Genomic DNA, 27,724 nt, shown 5'->3' with positions numbered 1-27,724 from the left:
CAGCCTCCTCGCCCGAGCTGCTCGGGGAGAGAGTTTTAGAAGGTTTACAGCGGAGGCACTTCAGGGCTGTCTGCTTCTGTCGGGGGAGGGGTGAGTGGGAGGCACCTCCTTGGTGCTGGTTGACGTGCAGGGCGCTCAAATACCCCATCTTAACTCCCCACGGGGGTCCCGAGGCAGGGCCTGCCTTCTGTCCACAGTGCAGATGTGGAAACTGAGGCTCAGAAGGTTAAGGGACTTGTTGAAGGCCACACAGCTGGGAAGGGGTGAGGAGGCTGGTGACGCAGGTCCGGGGGACTTCTGAGTCCGTGTTGAGCACTCTCTCCCCTGATTTATTGCCTTCAAGAACCCTGGGATCTGAAGGAGGGTGCAGGAAATGAGGCATCCAGCAAACCTCCTGCTGATTCCGGGTGTGGCTATAAAAATAACACATGTTCTTGATAGCTAAAAAAAAAAATCCAGAAATGTGGGTGTGATTAGGTAACCCTTCATTCTGACCACTCTACCCCTTCCTCCTTTTGACCCAACTTCCTTGCCTGAGTCCCCTGCCCCTCCCCCGTGGTACTGCCCTTGAACCTACCAATTCTGAGTCAAGCACATGTGAGTGCAATGCTGCGATGAGTAATTTAATTCATTTCGTTCATTTGCTGAGAAAGAGGACCAAGCTGGGACCTGTGTGCATTGCTTGAGTAGGGGCATGACATGGCAAGAGAGCCCCCAGCCCATCACTTTCCAGACTTGGGGCAGGGCTATAGAGTGAAAGGCAGAGTAGGGAGGAGGTGGGGGAAGAGTAAAGCCAGGGCTCAAGGTCTTGGCCAAGGGCGACTTCTTGCACTGCCCACCTATGCAGAGGTCTCAAGCCAGTGGAAGGGAAATGGCTTCCTGGCTCCACATGGGGAGGCTTTTATTATTATTCATAGTAGCTGATTTTCACTGGGCCCCTACTGTGTGTTAGATATACCTTTCATCATCCCAGTAACCCTGTGTGAAGTGGCTATTGTTATCCCCATTTTGTAGATGAGAATACTGAGGCCCAGGGCCTGGCTCCTGGAAGCCCTCAGCAGACACAGCTCTTACTATTCTTGGCTTTAAGTGGGTGAAGGCATCAGGATGGCACCACCTCACCTTTCAGCCTATTATTTCTGTATTCAGCTCTGAGCACCAGGGATCCAACTTCCTAGCTGGGGTTTCAAGGTACACCTCTCCCTCCCAACTTCTTCTTAATCAGCCTTTGTGCGTCCGTCAAAAATGGCCCTGGATCCGGGGAGATGCGTGTGGGAGCATGTGTGTGCGTGTAAACATGCCAGAGAGGGAGTGGGTAGCTTCAGAGATGTCGCTTGTCCTGTGAAGAAGTTCAGGCAGAGTGCAGGGATGGGTGTTCCAGAAAAGCCCTTCCCAGGACAGGGTCTGATCCTAGGTCCAGGATTTTCCTAGCTTCCACCAGAATGGGGAACTTCAGGACCCCCAACCCCCACCAACCACCATTTCTGATCTGGGAAAGTCACATGCATGGAGGTGGGCTGTGTCGGGCTAACCTCTTTTCCTTTCACTGGTCTTCACATTGGTGGCAAGACCAGGAGTCTGTTCTCTTTCTGGGTCCTCAGTTCTCTGCTGTGCCCACCCTGGTGCTTTGGTTTGCCCAGTGCCATGCTTGGTAGGGATCCAGACTGCAGCTCGTCCAACCCCGTCTTTTGAGAGATAAGGAGAGGGAGGCAAAGAAAAGGGAAGTGACTTGCACAAGGTCACACAGCGAGTTAGCGGCAGGCCTCCCCATGATGCTAGGGATGGCAGCCAGATGAGAATCTCATAGTTTTGGAGGGGTCTTAAGTATTGAGGGGTGCCCCTCCCTTCTCTTTCCTGGGGTGTTGTCAGCTTGAGCACTGGCCACCCCCTCCCCATCCCCACATACCAGGCAGAATTGTCTTAATGCAGCAAATTGTTCATATGCGTGTAAGCAAATATCTCCTGAAATTATCTCTTATCACCAAATAGCCTGCGATGCTCACCGGCTGGAGGGCTGGGGTTGTCTTTCAATCCACTGACGCTGGGGAGGGAGCAGGGGAGGGGGGCTGGCTGACACCAAAAATAAACCGGCGGAGCGGGGATGGTTGTCGCAAGGGGCAGAGCGAAGTTGTCAGGCGGCGAGAGCGTGTGAGGCGGCAGGACGATAATGTGGCATGACACTTCTGAAATGAGCGGCCCGTTGCCATGGTGAGCAGCCAGGAGGGACCGGCTCTCCCGAGGCTGAAATAAAACACGCTTTAAATGATGTTTGATTAGAATTTAGATCATGTAACCGAATACCTCAGTCCTTCTCTTCTCTGTGCTTTTTCTGCTTTTCTTCTCAGTTCTCCCTTTCTTCCCTCCATCCCCCCCTCCCTACCCCAGGGCAGACAGAGACACACACACACTCAGATGGGCTCACACCCACATACACGCACACACATGCAATGTGTACACACATGCACGCGCATGCCCTTCTCCTTCCCCTCTTCTTCCCAGTTGTTCCATACCTTGGTGGACCTTGTTTCAGAAAATCCAGCTCAGAGCAGAAGCCAAGGACCCCTTGCTGGGGTTGGGGGCGGTCACAATACTGGTCTCAGGGTCATGGGTTTGAGTCTCTGCTCTTCTGCTCTAATAACAATGATACTGAAACAATTCAAATGGCCTGAGCCTCTTGTCTGTGCAGCCCTTTATGCTCCACAAAACTCTTCCAAATGCAAGCTCATATTTTATTCTCATCACAGCCCTTTGCCTAGTTATGGTCATACCCATTTTCTAGATGAGGAAGCTGAGGCTTGAAGAGGCCAAATGTCTTTTTGGGGATGTGAGTCCAGTGCTTCTGTAGGCTGCCCTTTAGGCTCTTAGGAGAAGCCTGTCTAGGAGGAAGGAAGCACAGCCAGCTCTCTGTCCTCTGGGCCGTCAGACTTTTACTTGTGCAATGCCTTTGGTATTGGTTCTTGCCTGTGTGAACCATCGACAGGATGAGCAGAGAGGCCCTGACCTGCTTCTAGAGGAATTTGTGATTTTCTGGCTATATGCCCCACTTTTTTGTTTGGCAACAGACTTGTATTATATTTGTAGTGGTTTTTCCAGGGCATGCTGCCCACAAGGGGCAGACAGCCAATCCTGAGGCTTGAGGGCACTGCTGCTGATTACCCAGAGTAGGTAACAGAGAGCAGGCTGGCATGTATGGACAGGGCAAGCAGGGGTGCTCCTCAGAACCCCCATTATCTTGCACCCTGGACCTTCTCTGAGGCTCTGGGGAGGTTATCAGCTTCCTATTTATGTGTCAAAGAGACATGGCTTGACCCAGTGTCCATTTTCCCTAGCAGACTAATATGTCCAGATTGTCTCTCATATCAGCCAGTCTGTCCATCCATTCAGTCACTTAGCCATCACATACTTGTTCATCACCAGCCAGGACTCTTACTGGGCCTGGTTTCCACCCTTGCAAATGTGGGGCTTTTGGGGGCTAGGGGCAGGTATGTGGAGACAGACACCCAAACATACACAAGAGTGTGTGTGTGTATGCACACACACACACACACACACACACACACAATCTCCTTCAGTGGGAAGTATGAAGTGTTCTGATGGAGGAAGGAGCAAAATGCTCTGGGAGACTCTGTGTCTGCTGGGGATCAAGGAAAGCTTCTCAGAAGAGGTAATATTTGAAAGAAAAGTAGGAGTTCTCTAAGTGGTCAGACAGGAAGGGGCAGCCCAGGAGGAGAGACCTTGATGTGCAGAGATTCATTCTTCCCCAGCAGGCTAGAAGCTCCCTGGAGGGATTGTGTCTCTTCCAGAAGACTCTAAGCTTTTGAAAGGTAGAGTCTAGGAGCCTCTGTACACTTCTCCCAGACTGGGAGGGAGGATCTCCTGAGGGTAAGGTGGTGTCTTCTATTTCTTTTGCTTATTGCTCCAAAGAAAAAGGCATTTATAGTTTATTAAAAAATTTTTTTCAAAGTTTATTTATTTCTGAGAGGGGAGAGGGGCAGAGAGAGAGGGGGACAGAGGATCTGAAGTAGGCTCTGAGCTGATCATCAGAGAGCCCGAACCATGAGATCATGACCCGAGCAGAAGTCAGACACCTAACCAACTGAGCCACCTAGGTGCCCCCAGAAAAAGGCATTTATATCTTTGCATAGCCTGTTGGCTCTGCGAAAGCCGGGACCCTGCCTTATATGTATATGTATATGGCCTGCTCCTAGCCTACCTTTCTGGCCTTGGTGTCTCTCAACCTGTCCCATTCCAGACCAGTCAATTCTTGGTGCCCTTTCTTTTCCACAGCTGTGCAGACTCAGAGTGCCCTCCAGGAGTGCTCTCGCTCATCCTCTAGCCACAAATTTACTCATCCTTTTTTTTGGGGGGGGGGCGCTTAGCTCAAGTTTTCCCCACTTTGCAACACCCTTCCTCACCTGAAGGTATATGTCTTAGCTCGAACTGCCTTACAGAATATCATAAACTGGGTGGCTTGAACAACAGGAATTTATTTCTCACAGTTCTGGGAAGTCCAAGGTCAAGGCACTAGCTGATTTGGTTCCCTGGTGAGTGCCCACTTCCCGGCTTGCAGAGGGCTGCCTTCTTGCTGCAGTCTCACATGGTGGAGAGAGAGCTCTGATATGCCTTTGCTGTCTTCAAATGGCATTAATCCCTTCATGGGGCCATACCCTCGTGACCCCATTAAAGCCAATTACCTCCCCAAAGCACCACCTCCAAATACCATCACACTGGGGATTAGGACTTCGACATATGGACTTTGGGTGGACACAGATTTTCAGCCCACACAGCACGTATGTCTGTTATATGTAATTCAGATTTCCATGTTGCCTAGTTGTTTCAGGCATTTCTTCAACTTGACTGTAAGCTCCTCGAGGAGCAAACTGTAGATGGCAGTAATCGTGTGTTGACATACCTGATGGTAACAACTACCTATTACAGGACCAAAACAGAGTTTACCCCCAAGGATCCCCAGCCCTTACCCTTCTTCTGCCACCAACAGAGTTTCTATGGGCCTCTTTGGGCCCCACCTGCTCTGTCAGGGGTAGTGGGTTGGAAGGGAAATTTGAAAGAAGCCCAAAAATCTCAGATTAACTTCCTTCAGAAGAGGCAGAGCATCCCTCCTGGGTGAAGGGGTGGAAGAGGATAAAAGGCAGAGAGGAGAGCAAGGAAAGCGGGGCGCCTGCAGGGGCTGGGTTTGGTGAACACTAGGGGAGACCGAGGCACCATGGCCCAGCTGTGGGAGGTGGTGGGCGATGGAGGAAGAAGACTCCAGGGAGCACTACCTTGTTTTGGGATTCTGAATGCCCTTTGAGATGCTTGGTAAGAACTGGAGCTGCATTTCCATGTTGTGGTGGCGATGGACTGATGTTTCCCCTGAATGCAGCACCATGCAGAGCTGGCTGCAGGGCGGCCCAATGTTAGCTGCATTACGCTGTCTTTTGGGGACCACCTGCCCTGGGGCCAGGAGCTACATTTACCTGAATTGTTTCCAGTTCTCATAGCAACACAGCAAGTTCAGTGGTAGGAAAAGTCAGTTTACCAATGAGAAAACTGAAACACTGAGTTGGGGTGGGGAGAGAAGGGCTCTGGCCCTGACTTAGACCTCTAACCGTTGACCTCTAGCCCCAGAGCTCTAGCTTAGGCTGGGGCCACCATAGCCATTAAGCTCTGTTTTGTGGGAGATGTAGTAGGCTCATTAGGCTAGAAAATGATTCTATCAGCTCCACTCTGTCCATGGGGTCAAAGGTGGACCAGGCCCAGGTCTCTGTGGCCATCAGAGCCCAGATGATGTGTGTGATTTGTTAGCAGGGGAAAGCCCTCCTGTGAAGGCTGAAATGGGAAGGAATGGTGGGGGTGTTCTGGAAGATATACAGAGAGAGGGGCTGGTAACTGGATTACTGATCATGAGGCCTTGTGCCCATGGGCAATCTCGACTGCACGGCCTGTGTATCAGCAAACTTCACCTGTTAGTGTGTGGGGCCCCTTTGGTGAGGGGAAACCTTACAACTAAGAATAACTTTATTTGGGGGTGAGAGCGAGGGCTTGGTTCAGTTCAGTATGGGAAGAATGGCCAGGGCTTGGAGGTCAGAAGATCTAGGTTCTAGGCCCCCAAATTTGACTGTAGGAGATCTCGTAAATTTTGCCGTCTGCCTCAGTTTCTCCACTGATAAGTTGTGGATGCAAGAACCCCTTTTGCTCACCTCAGAGGATGCCACAGAAGCGATGGTGATTTGAGAAGTCAAGTCCACTGTTCTCATGCGAGCTTGGTGGAGTTTGGGGTCACAGTAACTCTTTAGAGGACCAGCCCATCACAGCTCACCCTGGGCATTTACAGCCCCATCAGGGTGGGTGTCATTAATGAGATCTCCAAGGGACAGGAAGGGGACCAGGCATGGTTGGAATCTGGGGAAAGACAGAGCTAGAAGAGGGGATCCTGGCTGACACAGGTTGTCATCCCTGCTATTCAGAACCCTGTGGGAGAAAGAATTCTTTGTCACCCCCTCCCCCTCTTTCAACTGACTTGGAAGCCCATAGTGAACAGTAATAGTAAAAAAAGAAACAAAAAACCAGCAGTGTACCTTATTGAGGGCTTATCGTATGTCAATCACTATTCTAAGCACTTTACCTGGATTGGCCCATTTCTTCCTCAGAACAATCTTATGTAGAGGGTACTATTTGTAACCCCACTTTATGGATGCAGGAACCAGAGCAGAGTCAGAGCTTGTAAGAGGTGGAGTCATGACTCAGTCTTGGATGGTCCAGGGCATGTATGAGTTATGCTGTCAGGAAGTAATCCTGAATCCTTTATACCTCAGAGCATTGGCTTTTCAGCTGAAGGGATCTCATGTCCCCCCTACATGCTAACACGAAGAAGAGGTCCTTTCCTCTCTCCCAAACAGAAGGCCCAGATTTGAGTTCCTTCTGGCTACTTATGTGTTCTTGGGCAAGTTAGTCCTTCTGTAAAATGGGGAGAACAAACATGTGTTGAGTGTCTATTATGTGCTACATTTAATTTAAGCCTCACAACCTTTTGAGATTGGCATTATTTCCTCCAATTTATAGCTGGGGAAGTTGAGGCACAGAGGGATTAAGCAAATTACCAAGGCCACATGAAACAGACTGAAATCGAACTTTGTCTGACTCTGGAGCTTATGCTTTTTCTGCTTCTCTTCATTCCTCAAAGTGTGATCCACAAGGCCTCAATTCTGGGGGTTGTCTATAAGTGTTACAAGAAGAAAGAAAGAAAGAAAGAAAGAAAGAAAGAAAGAAAGAAAGAAAAGGAAGAGAAGAGAAAAGGAAAGAAAGAAAGAAAGAGAAAGAAAGAAAGAAAAGGAAGAGAAGAGAAAAGGAAAGAAAAGAAAAAAGAAAAGAAAAGAAAAGGGTTCTATGATCAACTGTGTTTAGGGAAGGCTATTTTCTTTCTTTCATTCTTTCTTTGTTTTTTAAGTAGGCTCCATGTCGGATGTAAGCCTTGAACTCACACCCCTGAGATCAAGAGTGGCATGCTCTACCGACCGAGCCAGTAGGAAAGACGATTCCAAAAGTTAAGTAGATTCCTTGCTGCAAGACTTCTCAGAGCCTTTATTATGCTGGTATGTATTGGGTAGTTCCAAGAGGAGAGCCTTGTTAGTATCGACTACTTTGCCGTGAAAATTTTTGTTGAGAAGAATCTTGTGGGAGAAATGTTCCCTGGAGTTCACTTTGGGAAATGCTATGCCTCACCCTGCTACTTCCCCAATAACAATAGTGCCGACAACAGCATTAACAGTAACACTATGAAAGAGGTCATCACTATCGTGTTAGATTTGTCTCAACTGCAATGATATTTTTCTGTCCATAATATTTTGGAGCTTCTTCAGAAAATGGCCCTTCTCGTTGTCCTTGCATCTAAGCACCCTACTTCCTTTCTTGAGCTCAGGCAGTTCAAGCCTGGGGGGCTCATTGATCTTTGTGCCTGCAGCTCTTCTCACCTCTAAGCCTTTGCCTGGGCTGTGCCTGTCTGTTGTCCTCCCTTCCTCTACATCCCTGCCTTGTTCATGCGGAAAACGAGAAAGGAGTGGAGAGGGAAGTGATATGGCCAGGGGCACGTGGTGAGACAGGGATCCTGCGTCTCCTGCCACTCTTCCACAGCTCACCTCCATGGGAGGTGGAGGACCAAGCACAAGGCTGCTCTGGGTCTCTCTCTGTCCTGTGATACCTGGTTTCTGTTGTATACCGTGGAAAGCCAAGGAAGGGCTTTCTTTTGGTGTACCATATTTATTTTTTCAAAAATAGGTGTGTTGAGGGGCGCCTCGGTGGCTCAGTTGGTTAAGCATCTGACTCTTGACTTCAGCTCAGGTAATGATTTCTCGGTCCGTCCCACATCAGCTCTGTGCTGACAGTGTGGAGCCTGCTTGGGATTCTCTCTCCCTCTCTTTCTGCCCCTCCCCTGCTTGCTTTGTCTCTCTCTCTCTCTCTCTCTCTCAAACTAAATAAAAAAAAAAAGCAAGCCTTCTCCCTTACTTTTAAAAAAATTAGGTTTTATTGAGGTGTAATTTATATACCATGATATTCACCCATTATTATATTCATTTTTATTTTTATTTATTAATTTTTCTATGTTTATTTTTTATTTTTTTTAAATTTTTTTAAACGTTTATTTATTTTTGGGACAGAGAGAGACAGAGCATGAATGGGGGAGGGGCAGAGAGAGAGGAAGACACAGAATCGGAAGCAGGCCCCAGGCTCTGAGCCATCAGCCCAGAGCCCGATGCGGGGCTCGAACTCACGGACCACGAGATCGTGACCTGAGCTGAAGTCGGACGCTTAACCCACTGAGCCACCCAGGCGCCCCTCTATGTTTACTTTTTAGAGACAGCACGTGTGTATGTGAGTGGGGGGGGGGGCAGAGAGAGAGTGAGAATCCCAATCAGGGAGCCCAATGCGGGACTCGATCTCATGATCTCATGACCTCATGACTGAGATCATGACCTAAACAGAAATCAAGTCTGCCGCTTAACTGACTAAGCCACTCAGGCGCCCCTCATATTCATTTTCAAATCATTAATTGGAAAAATTTTTTACATAAGGAGCACAAATCAACACACTAAACACCTGTGCAATCACCAACCACCTCAGAAGCAACATTTCCAGTGTCCAGGACTTCCGACTGTTAGACACGCTCCCGACTTCTAACCCCACAGAGGTTTATTTTTCAAAACTCGCCAACCTTTTCTTTCCTGCTTTCCTTCCTTTTCCTCTTCCTTCCTTCTTCCCTCCCTCCTTCCCTTCCTGTCTTTCTCTCCTTCCTCTCCCCCTTCACTTCCTTCTTCCTTTCTTAGTGGAGCTACTTCCAACTAGTTTACTTGAGGTTTAGAATAAGATGCACGGTAAGGGGCGCCTGGGTGGCGCAGTCGGTTAAGCGTCCGACTTCAGCCAGGTCACGATCTCGCGGTCTGTGAGTTCGAGCCCCGCGTCGGGCTCTGGGCTGATGGCTCAGAGCCTGGAGCCTGTTTCCGATTCTGTGTCTCCCTCTCTCTCTGCCCCTCCCCCGTTCATGCTCTGTCTCTCTCTGTCCCAAAAATAAAAAAAAAAAATAAAAAAAAGTTGAAAAAAAAATTAAAAAAAAAAAGATGCACGGTTAAGAGAGAATGTGAAAGCCTTCAACACGGTGCCTAGGGAGGCAGTGAGAGGTGGGATCAGGAGGAGAGAGGCCTGACCCCTAGATTGACCACTGACAGCCATGAGGCCCGGTGCCTGTGACTGAACCTCTCCAGGCCTCAGTTTCCTTCTCTGGGAAATGGGAATAATGACTGACTTCAAAGGGTGTTGGGAAAATTACATAAGATATTTTTACCTTATGCCTAGGAAGTGTTCACAGGGCGCCTGCATGTAGGAAGTGTCAGTAAGGTTCTGCCACATAACTGCATTTTTTTTTTTAATTTTTTTTTCAACGTTTTATTTATTTTTTGGGGGGACAGAGAGAGACAGAGCATGAACGGGGGAGGGGCAGAGAGAGAGGGAGACACAGAATCGGAAACAGGCTCCAGGCTCTGAGCCATCAGCCCAGAGCCTGACACGGGGCTCGAACTCCCGGACCGCGAGATCGTGACCTGGCTGAAGTCGGACGCTTAACCGACTGCGCCACCCAGGCGCCCCCACATAACTGCATTTCTTATTAAGATGAGACTTTGTGGACATGAGGTCTGCTGCCATTATTGAGCACCTACTGTGTGTTAGGGCTTTGCCTCTCATCTGCACGGCAATCCTGCAAGGAGAGATTTTCTCCACTTTGCAGATGAGGTAATGAGGCCTGAAGAGGTAAATCCTGAAGACATAGATTTGGTAAGTGTTGGAGCTAGAGCTTGAACCCAAGGAGTTTGGCTGAGTGCCCGTGACCCTAACAACGGGGCCAGCCTTATATTCATGTCTCCTGGGCCACAGCCTTCCAAAGCCTCCTCAGGGCTGGTCTGTACCTGTGAGCCGAGTACCATCTTTTGCTGTGGAATCTTTTGTCCACGGGGTTGCCCCTCTTGACAGGCAGAGCAGTCCTCCTGGGGTCAGAGGTGGGGTTCCGGGGATAGGATGAGTTGCCCAGAGCCAGGTATTCAGGGGGCTGCTTGGTAGTGGAGGGTTCAGACTGCCCTGGATGTAGGTAGCACTGGGGCATCCTGGAAGCATGACCTTCAGCTCAGGGAAGACTCAGCGTTCCGGGCAGGGGATGGCCCTGTGGAGTCTCACTAGCCTGGGGCATTGGGGAAGAGCAGCCCACACCCAGCAGCCTCTCCTTGTAGGGCCTCACAAGGTCGGGAGTGTGGAGGAGGGCCAGAAAGGCTGGGTATAGGGTGTGCGGGTGACTCCTTTAGGTGGGGTAGGACCAAGGTGCTGTGATTTGTCCGCCACCCCTGCTGAACACTCAGTAAACACTGGGTCACAGGCGGGATTCCTGCTATGTCCCTTCCAACAGAGGGAGGGCTGGCCGGTCAGGGTCTGTGTCCTCTCCATCAGATGAGTTCCCTAGGCTGGTCCTGGGGCCCTGAGGCCTCCTTCCCACCCAACTCCTAGAACTCATGTCCCCTGGTGTGGCATCCCCAGCTGGTGTGTCAGCCAGCCCCCAACTTTTCGGTGGGCCTGGTGGGAGTGCTGACATCGCCTGCCCTCTTGCTGGCCCTGACCGTCCCTGCCCTGACCTCTGGGTTCCCCGGGGCCAGCCTGGACATCTGTATCCATCTTGCCCCAAACTCTGGAGATTCTGACACATTTCCTTTCATTGCTTCCAGCCATGTTATTTAAAGTAATTAACCTTAATTTATAAATTTTTATATCAAACTGCCTTTTAACTTTTAGAACTGGCAGGAGCGGCCTTATCCCTGGGCTCCTAATAGTTCTCCATTTAATCAAAATTCATCCATCAGGTTCCAGTGTTAAATCATCTTTTAATTGGGAGTTACATTCTGGTTAATAGTTTTATAATTCGCCTCCTCTAATAGTTTTTACCACAGGGATCTCTACTCCATTTTTCCTCACTCTATTATTGCCGCACACGGTTCTGCGGGGACGGCTTAGCCGGGCCCCGCCTCTCTGGCCTCTGCTGGCCGCCTCTTTTGTTCTTGGTGGTCTCATTAATTCCCGAGAAGAGTTCTCTTGCCTTCTCATTACGAGGGCACAAACTGCTCTCCTCGAGAGGTGCAGCTCTCTCACTGCCGTAGCTCTTGGAGCTGTGGCCCCCGCTGCCTCTCTCCAAGAGAAAGCCAGAGAGACGCAGAACCGGAGAGTGGGAGACAGAGACAGAAAGTCTGGGAATACCACAGAGAGACAATATGGAGAGGAAGGAGGGTTCTGGAGGCCGGAAGGTCAGGCCCACAGCAGACAGGCAGTTGATGGAGGAGAGACTAGCAAAGGAGTTTGCAAATGGACGCGGCCCCCCTGCACTGACTCTTTCCTGGCTCCTGCCCACCTCCCCTCAGCCATGCCCCCTTCCGTCTGGGAGTCATGATGGAAGAAGGAAAGTGGCTCTGCCTGAGACCCCAGAGTGGCTGGGGCTGCAGGATTCCTGAAGGCAGGCATGGAAGTCTAGGGCCACTCCCCATTCCCTCTGGGCTGTTTCTATTGCTGCTCCTTGAAAATATTCGCAGAGAAGCCACCAGGCCTGCTGCTAGGAGGGCAGGCGGGAAAGGGGGAAAGGGCACGCGGAGACCACACAATGGGGTGGGAGTAGAATCAGGGAGGAGGGGAGTCTAGAGCAAGAAAAGAAAGGAGATAAAAGAGAAAGAGGGGAGAGAAAAGGAAAGAAAGGAGGACAGACAGACAGAGCAGGGGTGTGGAGAAGGTAGATTGTGGTGCTCCTGTCAGGGACCCCTGGACTGCAAGCAGACATAGCTGGTGGGCAAATGTACATACACAGTGTGCACACACACGTGCCCTGCAAACCCACATACTTGCAACAGGCCTGAAACAGACCTAGAAGACACTAGTGAGGGGCACTGCTGGGCTGGGGGCCAGGCCTGGGGCCTGTGGGTGGGGGTCTCTGAGAAGGTCTGTTGGGAGAGGGTGGCCAGAAAGGGTGAGGGAGGGGTCAGGGAGAGCTGGAAGCTGGGTACCCAGGGTCCAGGCTGAGGCCACAGATGTGGGTTTCCCTGGGGAGGGGACTTGGAGGCTGGTTCAACCATGAAGTCATGTCCTACTGAGTGTCTCTCCCCAAGCCCCTCCAGTTAGTGACTTTCCATCTCAGTGGGTCTCAGCCCTGACTGCATGCTGGAGTCACCCAGGGAGTGTTTAAAATCCCAATGTCCCGGCCCCACCTCCCACACTGTGTTGGTTTTAAAATATTTCCACAACAGGGCGGCTGAGTGGCTCAGTCGGTTAAGTGTCTGATTCTTGAGGTCATGATCTCATGGTTTGTGAGTTTGAGCCCCACATCAGGCTCTGTGCTGACAGCGTGGAGCCTGTTTGTCATTCTCTCTCATTCTCTCTCTGCCCCTACCCAACTCATGCTCTCTCTCTCTCTCTCTCTCTCTCTCAAAATAAAAAAACTTAAAAAAAATTTTAAATATTTTCACAATTCCTTTGCTACTTCTCCCATCTAAAGATGAAATCAAGCTAGAATGTGGGCTCCTTCTAAGAAACAAAAAAAAGCAGAAGTGACAGTGTGCTTTAGGAGTTAGGGCATAAAAAGCACTGCGGTTTTCTCTTTGCCCTCCTTTGAATCACTCACTCAGAGAGAAGCCAGCTGCCATGTCACAGGGATGTGTAAGCAGCCCTATGGAGAGGCCCATGTGGCAAGAAACTGAAGCCTTCTGCTGCCAGCCAGGGGAGTGAGCCATCTCGAAAGCGGATCATCCAGCCACAGGCAAGCCTTCAGATGCCTGCAGCCCTGGTGGCCATCTAAACTACAACCTTGCGAGAGATCCTGAGTCAGGACCACCTGACCAGCTGCTCCCTCAAAATGCATGTGAGAGAAGAAACGTTGTTTCAAGGGGCTACATTTGGTGTGGAGGGAGGGGGGATTTGTTATGCAGCAATAGGCAACTAACACACGCTCACTCCTTCAGCTTCCCTGGCAGTGGGGCTGGACCCTGGTGTGTTTAAAATCTCCCCAGGTACCCCAGTGTGCACCCAGAGCTGAGAACCACTGCCCTAAGACCTGTGTGTGCTTCTGAGAGTGTATGTGCTGGCTGTGTGCACATGCCATGTGCATGTGTATGGGGGAGGCATTGTGTTACACACATTTGTCAGGATGTATAAGGGCCAGCACCCCTCCAGGGTGACCCCCTCTCAAAGTGAGTCAGTGCATGTGCCCCAGGTACCTGTGTCAGAGCCTGGCTCAAGAAGGTCTGGGGCATGGAAAGAGCCTTAGAGGTCTTGTGGCCGGACCCATATGGGTCATTCACTGCTTCCTCTCTGTGAACCTTTGCTGAACCTCAGTTTCCCCATTTGGGGAATGGGAACATATAGATCACCATTCTGCCCAGTCCTTGGAGGAGGCAGTATTTGTGCTGGCTGTATGCCTCCTGGCCTTGAATTGGCAATATTGTGGTAGCACCAGGACTTTTGCTGTAATGGTTCTTGGTGTAATGAAATCTGACCTGCAGCCACACAGACATGAAATCAATCCAATGTGAGGCTTCTCTGTAGGGCTGGACCTGAAGGGGGAACATTCCTAAGAGGGGGACAATTTTAGTCATGGCTGCTTTAGGCTTTGGGATCTGAGACTAACAGTCTTGACCTCCTAAATGCCAACTGGCTCCAATCGGCAGGATGAGGAGCTGGTCTTCACGTGCCAGAGAGTGAAGATGTTGCTTCTGAAGCAGGAAGCAGAATAGTTTATTTCTTTTCAGCCAAGGTAGGCTGGCAGTTCCAGCTGAGTCTAGACCTCCCCTGGCTTTGTGTCCTTGGCTGAGCTTCTTACCCTTGCTAGGCTTCCGTTTTCTCATCTCTGAAGTGTGGAGGAGCAATATTCTCCCACCTTGTACATGTGACATACCGTGTCTCTTCCCTGGGGTGAAGAGCCTGTGAGGTTGGGAGAGGGGAGACTTTGCCTTGAGGAAGCCCCCCAGGGCTCCCAACAATCTGTATACAGAACTGATTCCCAATACTGGCTGTTACTTGCTCTGTGACTTTAGGCAAGCCACTGCCGCTCTCTGGGCCTTGGTCATCATAGATAGGTAATAATGTATGCCTCATGGGGGTGTGAAGATGGAATAAGATGCTGTGTGGAGTGTGCCTTGCACGGTGACTATAGCATCCAATAAAGGGCAGATTCGCTTTTTACAAGCCTCAGTCAAACTTTTTCAGGAGGAAATGGAAAACATGCTTTCTTTTCCATGGAAAATGGCTTCCCATTTCCATGGGGGCAGGGGGAGTAAGGGGAGAAGGAGGAGGAGAGCAGCATCTGTGGTGAGCCCACCATAGGCCCCAGGAGGGCTGTGCTCAGACTTCCAGCCCATTGTGGCATTTAAACCTCATGACCATGAGGATGATTGATCTCATTTTGCCGATGAGGAAACTGAGGTTCAGGAAGGTTAAGGAACTTCCTAGCTCAGTGTCATACTGTTAAGGAATATGGAACCAGGGCTGGGGCCTAGGCCCAGTGACTGCAAAGTCTGGGCTTTTTCATGCGTACTTGAGGGCTGGGAAAAGTCAAGGCTGTGGCCCTACCTGCTCCCAATGGGGCCTTTGACCTCATTTCTTGCTCTTTCCAGAGGCTGTCACCAGGGTAGAGGTGGGTAGGTGGAAGTGATGGTGGAAGAGTCAGTGAGAGGTGTCCAGGAGTGCCCTGGAGCTTGAAGGATTTAGGTTAGACTTTCAGGAAGAATACAGGTACTGAATGCTCAGGGTGGCTGCAAGGAGCCTGTGGGGACTTCTTCCCAGGGGCACTCAGAGACTATGAGAAGTTAGGCTCCCCTCACACACAGTCAGCCTGAGCTTGGGAGGAGAACAAAGGTTGGTTCTTTGGGGAGGCAGAGGTGTCGTTAGGTTGGCCTCTGCAGGGACCTGCCAGCCAATATTGGATGGACAGGCCACCTCTGATTTTGCTGGTGCAACTAGCTGGTCAAGTTCACAGGTTCCATACACCATTTGTAAGCAGAGTGACTTTGGACAAGCCACCTAACTCCCTGTGCCTCAGTTTTCTTATCTGTTAAAATAGGGAGAAGAAAATCTGTTTCATAGGCGGTGTGAGCATTAAATGAGATAAATCCTTTATAGTGTTTAGTCAACTGCTTAACACGAGAAAAATCACCCAGTACATGGTAATCACTGTTACGAATTGTCTGAGAAGGCAAGAGGAAACAGCACACTTTTTCAACCTGGAGTCCCACCTGGCAGTGCTGAGTGGCCTATCTTTTTTTTTTTAATGTTTTATTTTTATTTTTGAGAGAGAGAGAGAGACAAAGCATGAGCGGGGAAGGGGCAGAGAGAGAGGGAGACACAGGATCCGAAGCAGGCTCCAGTCTCTGTGGTCAGCACAGAGCCCGATGCAGGGCTTGAACCCACGAACTGTGAGAGCATGACCTGAGCCAAATGCCAAAGTCGGATGCTCAACCGACTGAGCCACCCAGGCACCCCTTGAGTGGCCTTAGTCCTGCCTCTCCCCTTCTGTGAGATCTTGAAAAAATCCACAAAACCTCTCTAGGTAGTTTCTTTAACTACCAGATAGGATCTCAGTCCTGCTCTTCTGGGGGCAGAGAGACATCAATGGCCAGAAATGCGTTATATATGCTCTGCGTTGGAGCAGACAGAGTCCATCCTTCATCCTATTCACATGGCATCCCTTATGGGGCTCCCCATAATAATCTTTGTCCTCACCCCCATAATAAATTGAAAAAACATTAATTGAACCCTCCTCTGGTGCTGGGCTCTGTGCCCATGTTACCAGTAGTACTTGTTGGGCACTAGCTCTGTGTTCTTAATGCTGCAGGACCATCCATAACCTGCACAAACCTGGGAGCAAGGACAATTATTGCTCCCCCTGTATAGATGAGGACAATGCAAGCTTTGGGCTCTTAGGTAACTTGTCCAAGATCACAGAGGAATACAGGCATCCAGCTATAACTCAAACACACCCCCTTATGCCTCCAAAGCTGCATTTCTCACTCCATTCTGTTACTTCCTGCTGGATCCACAGGGCACTCCTGGGAACTCAGGGTTATTGTCATTTCTACAAATGAGCAGCCAAGATTCCCAGAAGTTTAATGTTTTGTCCAATGCCCTTCCCCTGGCAGGTGGCCCAATCCAGGTATCTCTGACCCTGCGACCCTGCTCCCTCCTGCCCTAGTGATACCTCACCCCTGTGGGACACAGATGCCTTTGGTCCTAGGATCTGTTTTCCTATTTTCTTTGATACCCTCTGTATCCCTGAGCAAGCCTTTGATTTCCAGTGATTCTGCAAGCTGGGGAGCTTTGTAACTTATAGAGTTGCCGAGGAAAGAGTTCTTGCCTGGGCCACAATCCCAGAACTGAGCTCTATGCAGTGACATCCAAGGATTGTTGAAGGAGTCACAGTCCCCACGGCACATTATCCGATGCTGGCCCTTACCTTTGACAAGTAAACTCTCACTGAGCCCATTTCACAGATGAAACAGCTGTTGCTCAGAGAGCCTGAGTTGGACCTTGTCATCGAGGAGCTGGAGCAGCTGAGACTTGGCTGACTTGGCCAATGGACCTGACTGGCTCCAGTCTCTGGCAGAACAAGAGGTGAGTGCAGGGACAGAAAAAGAGCGGGGTAGTGGGGGAAATGAAGTTCAAAGCAGAGCTGGCCCCTGGGGGTTTCAGGAGCCCCTTCATGCTTGTGGGGGTCTGAAGAAGGGGACAGAGAGATCTGTTGGCACTTTCAGTGTCCTCAGCTGCTGGCGCCAGGCTGGCACCCCCTCTCGGTGCCAGTGGGATTGGTTGCTGATTAGCCTCTTGGCCCACTCTGCTACCTTTCCAGTAGGGCTGTCCCTGAGCCCAGGGGTGATGGAACAACTGAGGTGATCAAGGGGGACCCAGCAGCAGAAGGGGAGCAGGGCAGAGAGGTTGTTCTCTTGAAATCTCAGGGCTTCTATCTCTGTCAGTTCGGGTGCGGTGCGGGAGGTGGGCGTTAGGGCCCCTCCAGCCCTTATAGAATGAAGTGTTTATTTTCCCCAGTGGGTAAAGCAGGCAGTGGAGGGTGGGGAAAGAGGAGAGGCAGAAGGAGTGGAAACTTGGAGAAACCCAGGGATGGAAGGAAAGAGACCATGGAGGCCCAGTGGCAGCCTGAAAGGGGGCTGCAGATTGTGACTGGAAGGAGAGCTTGTGTCTCTGGAGTGCTGGTGAGGCTCCAGGGTCTCCATCTCTGTGGAGAAAAAATTGGAGTCTATTGCACAGGGAGAAGGCCCAGCTTTCTCTCAAATCCCTTTTGGGGACAGAGTGGGGGAGCAGGCAGGGCTTCTCCAGGCCAGGGACCCTCCCCTTCTCCTAGTTCAGATCCAGAGGCTCTCACTCCCTACCCCAGCACCTCCCACCTTCTGGCTTTGCACCTAGGAGAAGCCTCAGGTTCCTAGAACATGATTCTCAGGATAATGGGCTGCCAGGCTTCAGCCTCACATCCAGATGGGGAAACCGAGTCCCTGGCAGGTTTGATTAGATGAGGTTGGGTTCATCTGAATTGTGGTTGAGTAGTGGCACAATCTAGAGTCCAGTGATGCCAAGTCCTGGCTGAGTTTTGGTCCTTATTATCCTTCTAAGAGGATGGAGGGACATATCCAAGCCCCTTTTTATCCCAACACCACACAGGGGACTTTCTGGGGGGAGTGAGTGAGCCTAAGAGGCAATGGGGGAGTGGAGGAAGGGCAGGATGCATTTATCAGGGGCCTCCGGGGGGCGGGCATTTTATATATGCCCTTTTGACTCATCACCATATGTGGGGCAGAAATTATGACTCCCATTTTACATGGGAGGAAAGCCAGACTTGGAAAGGTTAATTAAATGGCTCATGGTCGCTCAACCAGTGAGTGATAGCAATCAGGATTCGAATCCAGGTCTGGCCCCAAACCTGGATGCTTCCCATGCTGCTGTGTGCATGGGATTAGGAGTGGACATGGAGGGAGAGCAGCTGCCTTCAAACTGGGGCACAGGCCGGGAGTGGGGGGATTGCTGGTGTCCAACACAGCAGGGTGGGCAGATCCCTTGTGCACTCAGACCTGGAAAGCCTCAGCTAGAATCCTGGCTTTGTCGCTCCTCACATGTGTTTGGCTGGGCGAGACCCTTCTCTTCTCTGAGCCACTTGAAGGAAGATGGGGCCCTGAGGTGTCTCCGGGATGTTTGGTAAGCAAATGAATGAAAAAGCAACTCAAAGTGTGAGGAGGAAGCCCATTTATTCTAACTTGGGTCTAAGGCTGAAGTGCCACCTTTGACTGGGGACAGCATCCCTGCAGGGACCCCACCCTGAATCTCTGTCCCTCTCAACCCACCTAAATGGGGTCCCCCAGCCCTCCCTGCACATCACGTGGACACCAAGAGACCCAGCTGATAGGCAGTGGGTGGGGGTGCACATACTGGTGGCCCCAATTCGGGGGGCTGTTTGTCACACTATGGCATCTCCTTCCCTATGAAGTCACCCTGAGATCTCTCTTTCTGCGCTAGGTTAGTTGCTGTTAATTAAACCAATTGTTGGACTTAATGCCCATCCCATTAACATGTCTCCTAGACCCATTAATCACCCACCAGTGGAAGAAGGGGGTGGGAGGTGCGGGTGGGGGCAGAGGGAGGATCCTGAAAATCGAGCCTGGCAGCCTCAGGAAGAAAAGGGGCCTGAGAGACTCAAGCCCATCCCTTGTTCCCTTTGGGGAGTCTTGGAAGCTTCACTCCAGCCTCAGAATTCCCAAAGCCCGCTGCTGCTACATCCTGTGAGGTTCAACTGTGGCCTTTTGGCTGCCATGACCCTCGGGACCTCTTTACCATTCAGCTTCCCTGGGGCCTCTGGGGCAGGACTAGTGAGAGCAGAGGTGACTGCATGGGTTCAAGGGTGGGGGGGCTAAGAGCTCATTCTGGGGGTCGGGAAGGAAGGCTGGATGGGAGTGAGGGTTCCTGCTGGAGAGCCAGAGTTATCCCCTCTCCCATGCACCCATGCACATCCGTCCCAGTCCTGTTCCCTCTGCTGCTCCTTGGGGCCAGGTGGGGCTCCCCCAACACCTTGCCTCTCTGCTCAGGCTTTCCTGGGGTGGGTGGACCTAGAGGCAGATTCTGGGCCCGCAGGGGGATGCTCAGACCTCTGCTGGGCCTCCCCTTGGTGACTTCTTCCTTCCTGCCTCCCTCCTGGCAGACCTGCCCCCTCCTGGCAGTGTCAGGGGCCAGCTGGGGCAGGGAGGGAGCTAGGGTGGGGCCAGCAGAAGGTGCATAAATCATTATTGGCGAAGACCTCAGCCCTGAGCCGCCGGGTGGAGGCTGCTGCTCACGGTTCAGGCCAGGGCATAAATCATAATTCCCCTACAATAGATCCTTTTGCAGCCGCCATCAGGAAAACTGTGTTGGTTTTATCGATTTTTTGACACGGGGGCCTAGGCAGCGGGCGGCTCCTGAATCATTATGAAATGAAACTGATTAGGAATTCATGGAATACTAAATAAACTTTACGAGCCCGTTGTAAGTTTTTTGATGCATGGGGAGCGGAAAATGAAAACTAATGATATAAAAATTACACAGCGTGCTGAGTATTATTATACCGCTATTGATTTGTTTCAAACTGTACATCAAAATCGAAGAGGGCTAGGGCAGCTCCTGCAGCGATGCTGGGGGTGTTTGGACTCACTGGGGCTAGAAGACTTTTTTCCCTGTTTTTATTTATTTTTTTCTTTCTCCTTCCTCTATCCACCCTGCTCTGAAATCTGACTCCTTTCTCCCTCCCTCTGTTCTTCCAGAGAAGGCCCCAAGGGGTCACCTAGCCACCCACCCACTGAGCAGCCTCCCCCTCAGCTTGGAACCTGGACCCTGGCTCAACTTGAATTCCTGGCCTCCACTGGTCTTTTTCTCTGGAGCTGCATTTTCAGTCTGTGAGTTTTTCCTTTTCCCTTCTGCCTTTCCTTTGTCTCTCTAGGGGAGGACAGTGTGATTTGGGGGAAAGAGCTGAAGATCTGTTAGCATCTTGCTATGTGACCTTGGGTATGCCACTTTACCTCTCTGGATATCAAAAAGATCAGACTCATTAGATTGGGTTTCTCAAAGTATGGTCTGTTGACAGTCCACATGTCATCTTCAGGGCTTGTCAAAAATACTCATCTTTGGGCCCCTCCTTAGATGAAATGGCTCTGAATCTTGGGAAGGGGATCTGGGAATCTGCATTTTACTAAATACCCTACGTGATTCCCATGCATGTTTGATGTGTACAATGAGTACAGTGACATGTCTGACCCACTTATCCCTTGAGGTTATCAGAAGTGGCCTTAAAACTGTGAACATCACCCTCTGTGTTAGGCAGCTTTTGCTAGTTTATGATGCAGTAACAAACAATCCTCAAGTCTCACTGGCTTATAGGAACAAAGTTAATTTTTTGCTTACAGCCCATGACATTTGTGGCTCAGCTCTATGTATCTTCATTCTGGGTTTTAGACCGAAAAAGCAGTCCCAATCAAAGACATGTAATTCCAGCGGCACCTGGGTGGCTCAGTCAGTTGAGCGTCCAACTTCAGCTCAGGTCACGGTCTCGCCATTTGTGGGTTCGAGCCCCGCGTTGGGCTCTGTGCTGACAGCTCAGAGCCTGGAGCGTGCTTCAGATTCTGTGTCCCCCTCTCTCTCTGCCCACCCCTACTTGTGCTCTGTCTCTCTCTGTCTTTCAAAAATGAATGAACATAAAAAGAAAAAAAGACATGTTATTCCAGTGGCAGAGAGAAAAGAGCAAGAAAGATGGTGGAAATACGTGACATTGTTGAAGTTTTTGCTTGGATGTGGCATATGTCACTTCTGCTCCTACTCCATTTGCCGAAAGGAGTCATCTCTTCAAGTCCAATGTCAATGGAGCAGAAAGTACACTTCTTCCAATGGAGGGTGGGCACCAGGGAGAGGCCCCATAGGGATAAGTTGGGAGAGAAGGCTGTGGATATTGTAATATATGATACCACACCCTCCTGGTTTGGTCTTGGGTCCAGGCTTTGCCAGGATTTGGGGTCCAGCATCTTATTTGGATGGACTGGCGGGATTTGACCCAGTGCAATTAGGAATGGTGCTGGTGCTTTACAGGTGTGCCCATCCTACACAATCATGTGTCTCTGTGACAGTTGTCGACGGACTTCTTCTGCCTGCTCTGATTCTGGCCTTTCTCTCAGGGCTCCTCTGTGGGCATGCTTCAACCCTTTGTCTCTCTTTGTTTCCTTCAATTCTGCTTCCCTGCTGGAGAGGCCTGTAAACACCCACCCTGGCTCCTCAATGGAACTGCTGTAACAATTAAAATCCTCTTGTAAGAAATGTCCTTTAACCTCTAAGTTCAGAATATAAATTTAGGTTTTGTGTATTGGATTTTCTTAAAGTGGAACACACACAGTAGCTTTCTTTTTAGCAAGTGCCTGACTTTTTCACAAGAGATACTCACGAAAGTTATCTCTTTTGCTCATTGTTCTTGTTAGGTTCAACTTCATATCAGCCTGAGTCTCAGAAAGGTTGAACTCTCGCCCTGGACACATAGTGTATCATTCCCAGAATCACATTATTGCCCATCTCTGGGCATCCCCATATATACCTGATGTACAGGGATCACTTGTGGCAGGGTGGGGGGTACTGTATTGATTTGGGTCCAGGAGGTGTCAAGGATGTGAATGGCACAAGTCCTTGGGGACCTCAGTATCTCTCTGAGGACACAGAAACGTACACACACACACACACACACACACATACGCTCACTACATATACACTTTGCATACAAACCTTTTTACAACTAGACAAAATGGATCACACATGGTCCAGAAAGAACACAGGAGTAAGAGTCTTAAGGTTTGAGTTCAAATCTCAGTTCTGCTCCTAACTATCTCAGAGGCTTTGGATAAATCATTTTTTTTTCTTCTTTTTTTTAATCGCCTGAGTAACATTTTTTAAAAGATGTTTGTTTATTTTTGAGAGAAACAGTGTGAGTGAGGGAGGGGCAGAGGCGGGGACAGATGATCTGAAGCAGGCTCTGTGCTGACAGCAGAGAGCCCGATGCAGGCTTGAATTCACAAACCAAGAGATCATGACCTGAGCCAAAGTCGGATGCTTAACCAACTGAGCCACCCAGGCGCCCACTTTTTTTTTTTTTTTAAATCTGTGATTCAGTTTTCTCCCCTGCCAAAGATGGATTTGGAGTCAATCCATTTGAGGTTCCTTCCAGAAGATTAGAGTGGGCAGAGATTAACACAGTGGCACAAACCCCATAAGATACTGATACCTGTATCAGTCCCAACTCTTTTCAGTTTGGGGAAAGAAGCTGGTGGAAACCTAAACTCAAAACTGGCTTAAGCATTAAGGAGGTTATCGACTACTCAAGAGCCCAAAGGATTCTTCAGGTGCAGTGTGGTCCAGAAGTTCAGACCATATTATCAAATCTCTTTCTTTTCTCAGATCTTCTCGCCTTTCTCTAGGCTGTTTTCTTTCTCAGGCGTGCTTTCTACTCATGGTGACAAAATGGCTGCCAGTAGCACTAGGCCCACATTCTAATGGTTCAACAAAGGAAGTTTCTTCTTCCCAACAGTAACAGTAAGATTCTTAAGACTGAATTTCATTGGCCCAGCTTAGGTCACATGCTCGCTTATACACCAGTCACTACTCATTGTAGCAGACAAATGCAGGCTCCCTAGAAAGCTTGAGGTACAGTTTCAAAAAAGAGAGCTTCTGGGCAGATAAATGCCACACATGTCCATTGAAGTCCCCAAGGGAAGTGACAGTGGTGTGGGTGGAGTGGGGGCAGAATAGGTGAGGCTCTTCTGGCCCTATATCATGTCTGGAACTTTGGAGACAGGATAAAGCCCAAAGCTGGGGCTGAGGAGTCCTTCTTGTGTCAGGGGAGCTTGGAGCCAGCAGTACAGCATGGAAGCTGTCCTGGAGAAAGGGAAAGAGCACCCCATCTTCACCAGCACCATCCTCATTTCTATAAAAGCATGGTTGCTGAGTCATGAACAATGCTGGGCTCTAAAGTTCCACACCTGTATTCACATCCAACTTTACTTCTTCCCAGCTGTGTGACCCTCAGCCAATCCCCAACTCTTTGGAGCCCTGTTTCTGAGGATTGGGTGAGAAAATTTAAGTCCTGGCCCCACCCTGGCTCCTGGAAGCTGCTCAGGTAAGACTCTCTTGCCCTCTGGCTCTAGATCTTGCCCCAGATTCCTCCCAGGTTCTGAATTGATTTGTCTGCTGTTCTCCTCTCTGGTTTTTGACTGAAACCAGGACCACATCACATACACGCTTGTTGCCAGCCTTGGCACCCTGCCTGGCGCATGGTCTCAGCCCACAGAAGGCTGTGGAATAGCATAACAAGGAGCATCGGATTGGGTGATCCCCCACGCGTGGAGCCTGAATGCAGCTGGGCCCACGTCAGCCTCCTCTGTATCCCTCTGCTCGAGCTGTAGCACGTATCACAGGTGTATCCAATACCCAGAGCGCAGGCAAACAGAGTGGATTTACTGCAGTTTTCACGTGAAGACAGGGGCACAGTTGGCATCACACGCCATACCCCAAACTCATCATACCACCCACGGGTCTTCTCTGTCCTCTTCCAGATACCACTCTTCCCTTCCCCTCCCATCTCAGTTTTTTTTTAATGTTTATTTATTTTTGAGAGTGAGAGAGAAGAGAGAGCGAGCAGTGGAGGGGCAGAGAGAGAGAGGAAGAAGGAGAATCCCGAGCAGCCTCCACAATGTCAGCACAGAGCCTGACTCAAGGCTTGATCCCACGAACTGTGAGCTCATGACCGGAGCCGAAATCAAGAGTCGGACACTTAAACAACTGAACCACCCAGGCGCCCCTCCAATCTCAGTTTCTTAAACAAACACAAAATTCAAACACTTATTTTGTATGCACACGGCAAAAGAAAAGCCTGATAGGACACAGACCACCTAGCCCCATTCAACCTGCTTCACCCCCTTGTTTTCACTGTGGGCAACCACCAGGCCTCTGTGTTCCTGCATGCCCAATAGCCTCTCAAGCTGTCCCCCATGTTGATTCCCTGAGGCTCAGAGAGGGGATGTGACTTGCCCCATGTCACCCAGTCCTTACGCAGGGTTCCTCCCACTGTGCCCCAGGTTGCATGGGGAGGGGTCTAGGTTTGGCCCCCCTCCCATACCCATTTGCCCCTGTGCATGGAGATGTGGGATGGGGCAGGATTGCTCCTGGCTGGCTCCCTTTGTGGCGTTTGGGGTGATACACACACTGAATTTAGATGTGGCTCTGAGTGGGTCGTTCATTCATTCCTGACCATATCGACTGCAGAATTGAGTGCTACAAGTAAGAAGGAGTTTAGCTATTATTCTCCTACTGATTTGATTTAATGTTTGGTTTATTCCTGTCCCTCCCCACCTTCTCCTCATCAGTTTGACATTTGCATAGTGTTTCCCTGCAGTTTTGTCGAACACACGGTTTTTCCGGTAACTCCCTGCTTTGGCTTCAGTGGTTTTTTTGTGGGGGAGTTCGGAGCCCACTGAGGCCTCTTCGTGCTTCACTACCCTGAACTTTCCCTTTCCACCCGCTGTGGGGAGGGGCACATAAATAACCAGATTTCTCTGGTTCTTGCCCCTTTGTGAGCCTCTAAGATTCCCACAGCCTAGTAGCCTTCAAGTGTTTGAGTGTCCTGCGTGGGTGGGGGTGGGGATGTCTAAGAGTGCTCCTAAAGAAGTCTGCCCCCCACACTGGGGAACCTCGGCCCCTTTCACCAGACACCTCTGCCAATGCCTTGAAACCCTTAGGGTGACAGAGCTGCCCAGTGGTGAGGTGGTGTGTTCTGTCCCTAGTAACCCTCGATGCTGCTTTCTGTGAGAGGCGTCCCACCCTGTCAGGCCTCAGGGCTTATGGAAACCATGGTTGTCTTCGTTCAGCATTGCCCAGAAGCAGACCCCACGACAAGGATCAATGGAGGTGAAAGGGATATTGGGGAGTGGGTGGGATGTGCAACAGGGAAGGATACCCCCATGGGCAGTTGAGCTTAATCCCACCCAGCTCTCCAAGTTGCCTAACACACCTAAACTGCTGGGGTGAGTACCCCAGGGATGAGGGAGGGTACAGGTGGGAGCCCCCCTCCCCACTAGAAGGCTGTTGAGCTGAGAAAGGACCCAGTAGGGACAGGGAGGTCTTGGACAGAAATCTGCAGATTCCAGAGTTCCAACTCCTGTGCCTGGACTCCTCTCTTCAGCTGGCCCTAGAGCAGAGCCAGAACCAGTGGGGTGAGGTTGCAGGGAAGCAGCTAGATGCTCAAGAGGAGGCCAGCACATAGGCAAATTCGTCAGCAATAGGATGATTAAAAGTGATCAGGCAGAGGTTGAAGGATCACCTACCCAGGGAAGCCATTGGCAGAAAGCAGGGAGCTGGCATGCATTAGACACCTACTGTGTATCAGCCCTGGATATATGGGGGTAGAGTTCAAGCTCCTTAAAGGCTGGGGTCCATGCCATGTTTTATTTCTCCTTATATTCTCAGTGCTTAACATTGTGCTTGGCTTCTGGTCAGAATCCCTGGAATAACAGAAAAAAATAGTTACCATTCACCTACTAGGTACTAAGTGCCTTATATTCATTGTAGTGAATCCTAATGACAATCACTTTTGGTAGATACTATTATTCCCATTTTACAGATAAGGAAACTGAGGCACAATGGGGTTAAATGATTTGCCTGGGGTCAAACAGCTAAGTGAAAAATCAGGATTTGAACTCAGGTCCGTCTGCCTTTTAAGTGCCTGATTTTCACCCTCCTTTGTGGTATATTCCTGCGCTGGAAGGTAAGTCAGACTACAGATGTCCTTGGAAGGTCCTCCAACCTCTGAGGTTCTGTCTTGTTAGCTGCCATCCCCCTCAGCCCCCCACCAACTGCAAAGAAAAGGAAAAGTCCTTTCCTCCCCCTCAGGTGGCTTGTGGCGGATTACTTAGCGCTTGACACGGCGTGTCTCTGTGTCACTGTTCCCGGGCGGAATTAAATCAGGACAGGAAAATATTAATTTGGAGTTGGGGATGGAGGCCGCTCCTTTCCAATTACTCTCCACCCCGTCAGGCTTATCCTGGCGCAAACAAGGAAGGAGGCTGGATTAATTGCTTTGGACTCTGCCCCACTCCAGTCCCAATTACTGGGCCGGCTTGGCTCCCAGCATTATGAAGCGCACTGCTGTGCGGGAAATTGTGTGAAATTTTAACGGATTTTCAGGCGCAATAATGGAGCACAGGATTCGGGGCCAGCATTCGCTGGGCGGCGGGGCCCTCTGTGCCTCGGCTGAGGTTAAGCTGTTTGGGTTTCTTTGTGTATTAAAGGATCATCTGGTTAACCCCAAAGCCCAGGGCCACCAGAATGGTTCAGACCCTGACCCTGCAGAGGTGGGGTGGGCCTCAGGAGGACGAAGCCCACTGCCTTGATAATAATACCACTTTCTGAGCTGTACCTGTGCCAGGTGCTTAGCTACAACATCTGTAAGCTTCATCCTCTAAAGTGTGTTTTTTCTCCTCATCTTACAAAGGAAGAAAAGGGGATGCAGAGAGGTTCAGTAATTTGTGTAAGGTTACCTTGTGACTTAGTGACAAAGTCAACATCTGAACCCAGGTCTGTCTCCAAAGTTACCCTGCTTTCTGGCACCTCTTCCATCCCTCGCCTTCTATCCCTTCTTCTTCAGGATGCATTATACATGTGTCTCTCCCACCACACTTGAGCTTCAAGTGTACATCATCCTTTCTTATTCTGTCTCTGCAACTTCAGCCACTGTCAGGGGACCTGGCACACAACAGGTGCTCACGGGAGGTTTACTGAACTGCACTGAACTTGGCCAAGCTCCTCAACTCCAGCATTTGTTAATGGAATGAAGGGAGTGGGCTGATGCAACCGGAGACATCTCCAAGTCAGTGAGAACTAGCTCCATTTGAGCCCATCCGGAACCCACAGGAGGGAGTGCGTCTCCAACCCTACCGTGTACAGGTGCTAAGTGTCTCTCCTGTAGAGTTTCTGTTAATCCTCACCATGACCTTAAGAGATAGGTGGCGTCACTCACATCTGAGAGATGTAGAAATGAGGCTCAGAGAGGTGAGTGGACTTGTCTGATAAAGCTAGTAAAGGATGGCCTGATGTGCCTAAGTCTGGAGCC

This window comes from Prionailurus bengalensis, chromosome E1, assembly GCF_016509475.1.
Source record: "Prionailurus bengalensis isolate Pbe53 chromosome E1, Fcat_Pben_1.1_paternal_pri, whole genome shotgun sequence".
NCBI lineage: Eukaryota > Metazoa > Chordata > Mammalia > Carnivora > Felidae > Prionailurus > Prionailurus bengalensis.
Note: the sequence above shows the minus strand (reverse complement) of the source record.